Source organism: Salvelinus namaycush, chromosome 37, assembly GCF_016432855.1.
Source record: "Salvelinus namaycush isolate Seneca chromosome 37, SaNama_1.0, whole genome shotgun sequence".
Classification (NCBI taxonomy): Eukaryota; Metazoa; Chordata; class Actinopteri; order Salmoniformes; family Salmonidae; genus Salvelinus; species Salvelinus namaycush.
The window spans coordinates 31,599,664-31,603,548 of NC_052343.1; positions in this window are offsets into that span (position 1 = coordinate 31,599,664).

Below are 3,885 nucleotides of genomic sequence, written 5' to 3' on the forward strand. Positions count from 1 at the left end.
CTGGCTGACTGACTGCTACCTGGTCCTACCGTCTGACCCTAACCCACACTCACTGGCTGACTGACTGTTACCTGGTCCTACCGTCTGACCCTAACCCACACTCACTGGCTGACTGACTGCTACCTGGTCCTACCGTCTGACCCTAACCCACACTCACTGGCTGACTGACTGCTACCTGGTCTTACCGTCTGACCCTAACCCACACTCACTGGCTGACTGACTGCTACCTGGTCTTACCGTCTGACCCTAACCCACACTCACTGGCTGACTGACTGCTACCTGGTCCTACCGTCTGACCCTAACCCACACTCACTGGCTGACTGACTGTTACCTGGTCCTACCGTCTGACCCTAACCCACACTCACTGGCTGACTGACTGCTACCTGGTCTTACCGTCTGACCCTAACCCACACTCACTGGCTGACTGACTGCTACCTGGTCCTACCGTCTGACCCTAACCCACACTCACTGGCTGACTGACTGCTACCTGGTCCTACCGTCTGACCCTAACCCACACCCACTGGCTGACTGACTGCTACCTGGTCCTACCGTCTGACCCTAACCCACACTCACTGGCTGACTGACTGCTACCTGGTCTTACCGTCTGACCCTAACCCACACTCACTGGCTGACTGACTGCTACCTGGTCTTACCGTCTGACCCTAACCCACACTCACTGGCTGACTGACTGCTACCTGGTCTTACCGTCTGACCCTAACCCACACTCACTGGCTGACTGACTGCTACCTGGTCCTACCGTCTGACCCTAACCCACACTCACTGGCTGACTGACTGCTACCTGGTCCTACCGTCTGACCCTAACCCACACTCACTGGCTGACTGACTGCTACCTGGTCCTACCGTCTGACTCTAACCCACACTCACTGACTGACTGACTGCTACCTGGTCCTACCGTCTGACCCTAACCCACACTCACTGGCTGACTGACTGCTACCTGGTCCTACCGTCTGACCCTAACCCACACTCACTGGCTGACTGACTGCTACCTGGTCTTACCGTCTGACCCTAACCCACACTCACTGGCTGACTGACTGCTACCTGGTCCTACCGTCTGACCCTAACCCACACTCACTGGCTGACTGACTGCTACCTGGTCTTACCGTCTGACCCTAACCCACACTCACTGGCTGACTGACTGCTACCTGGTCTTACCGTCTGACCCTAACCCACACTCACTGGCTGACTGACTGCTACCTGGTCCTACCGTCTGACCCTAACCCACACTCACTGGCTGACTGACTGCTACCTGGTCCTACCGTCTGACCCTAACCCACACTCACTGGCTGACTGACTGCTACCTGGTCCTACCGTCTGACCCTAACCCACACTCACTGGCTGACTGACTGCTACCTGGTCCTACCGTCTGACCCTAACCCACACTCACTGGCTGACTGACTGCTACCTGGTCTTACCGTCTGACCCTAACCCACACTCACTGGCTGACTGACTGCTACCTGGTCCTACCGTCTGACCCTAACCCACACTCACTGGCTGACTGACTGCTACCTGGTCCTACCGTCTGACCCTAACCCACACTCACTGGCTGACTGACTGCTACCTGGTCTTACCGTCTGACCCTAACCCACACTCACTGGCTGACTGACTGCTACCTGGTCCTACCGTCTGACCCTAACCTACACTCACTGGCTGACTGACTGCTACCTTGTCCTACCGTCTGACCCTAACCCACACTCACTGGCTGACTGACTGCTACCTGGTCCTACCGTCTGACCCTAACCCACACTCACTGGCTGACTGACTGCTACCTGGTCCTACCGTCTGACCCTAACCCACACTCACTGGCTGACTGACTGTTACCTGGTCCTACCGTCTGACCCTAACCCACACTCACTGGCTGACTGACTGCTACCTGGTCCTACCGTCTGACCCTAACCCACACTCACTGGCTGACTGACTGCTACCTGGTCCTACCGTCTGACCCTAACCCACACTCACTGGCTGACTGACTGCTACCTGGTCCTACCGTCTGACCCTAACCCACACTCACTGGCTGACTGACTGCTACCTGGTCCTACCGTCTGACCCTAACCCACACTCACTGGCTGACTGACTGCTACCTGGTCTTACCGTCTGACCCTAACCCACACTCACTGGCTGACTGACTGCTACCTGGTCTTACCGTCTGACCCTAACCTACACTCACTGGCTGACTGACTGCTACCTGGTCTTACCGTCTGACCCTAACCCACACTCACTGGCTGACTGACTGTTACCTGGTCTTACCGTCTGACCCTAACCCACACTCACTGGCTGACTGATACCTGGTCTTACCACCTGTCTATTTAAGGTCTACATACAGAGAGAATGGAACAGATTTATGGATAGGTGGGGGCGGTTAAAGGTTAAAGTTTAGAGTCTAGACTAGAGGTTAAAGTTTAGAGTCTAGACTAGAGTCTCGGTAGGGGGTGGAGTCTAGAGGTTAAAATGTAGAATCTATACTAGAGTCTAGGGGCTAGGTAGGGGCTGGAGTCTAGAGGTTAAAATGTAGAATCTATACTAGAGTCTAGGGGCTAGGTAGGGACTGGAGTCTAGAGGTTAACATGTAGAGTTTAGACTAGAGTCTAGGGGCTAGGTAGGGGCTGGAGTCTAGAGGTTAACATGTAGTCTAGACTAGAGTCTGGGGGCTAGGTAGGGGCTGGAGTCTAGAGGTTAACATGTAGAGTTTAGACTAGAGTCTAGGGGCTAGGTAGGGGCTGGAGTCTAGAGGTTAACATGTAGTCTAGACTAGAGTCTAGGGGCTAGGTAGGGGCTGGAGTCTAGAGGTTAACATGTAGTCTAGACTAGAGTCTAGGGGCTAGGTAGGGGCTGGAGTCTAGAGGTTAACATGTATAGTTTAGACTAGAGTCTAGGAGCTAGGTAGGGGCTGGAGTCTAGAGGTTAACATGTAGAGTCTAGACTAGAGTCTAGGGGCTAGGTAGGGGCTGGAGTCTAGAGGTTAACATGTAGAGTCTAGACTAGAGTCTAGGGGCTAGGTAGGGGCTGGAGTCTAGAGGTTAACATGTAGAGTCTAGACTAGAGTCTAGGGGCTAGGTAGGGGCTGGAGTCTAGAGGTTAACATGTAGAGTCTAGACTAGAGTCTAGGGGCTAGGTAGGGGCTGGAGTCTAGAGGTTAACATGTAGAGTCTAGACTAGAGTCTAGGGGCTAGGTAGGGGCTGGAGTCTAGAGGTTAACATGTAGAGTCTAGACTAGAGTCTAGGGGCTAGGTAGGGGCTGGAGTCTAGAGGTTAACATGTATAGTTTAGACTAGAGTCTAGGGGTTAGGTAGGGGCTGGAGTCTAGAGGTTAACATGTAGAGTCTAGACTAGAGTCTAGGGGCTAGGTAGGGGCTGGAGTCTAGAGGTTAACATGTAGTCTAGACTAGAGTCTAGGGGCTAGGTAGGGGCTGGAGTCTAGAGGTTAACATGTATAGTTTAGACTAGAGTCTAGGGGCTAGGTAGGGGCTGGAGTCTAGAGGTTAACATGTAGAGTCTAGACTAGAGTCTAGGGGCTAGGTAGGGGCTGGAGTCTAGAGGTTAACATGTAGAGTCTAGACTAGAGTCTAGGGGCTAGGTAGGGGCTGGAGTCTAGAGGTTAACATGTAGAGTCTAGACTAGAGTCTAGGGGCTAGGTAGGGGCTGGAGTCTAGACTATTGGCTAGAGGGCCTGTCCACTCAATACTCAATAGCACATGGGCCAGACAGACAATCAGACAGCCAAACCATTACCTCTGTCTCCTGAACTATCCAGGGTTAAATACAGATCAGAACCAGGTCTTTACCACAGTGACCTTTTACACTGCCAGGTCCCAGGGTCAACCACCTCCTTCCCCCTCCATCTCACTGATCCCCCACATTCTCTCTACC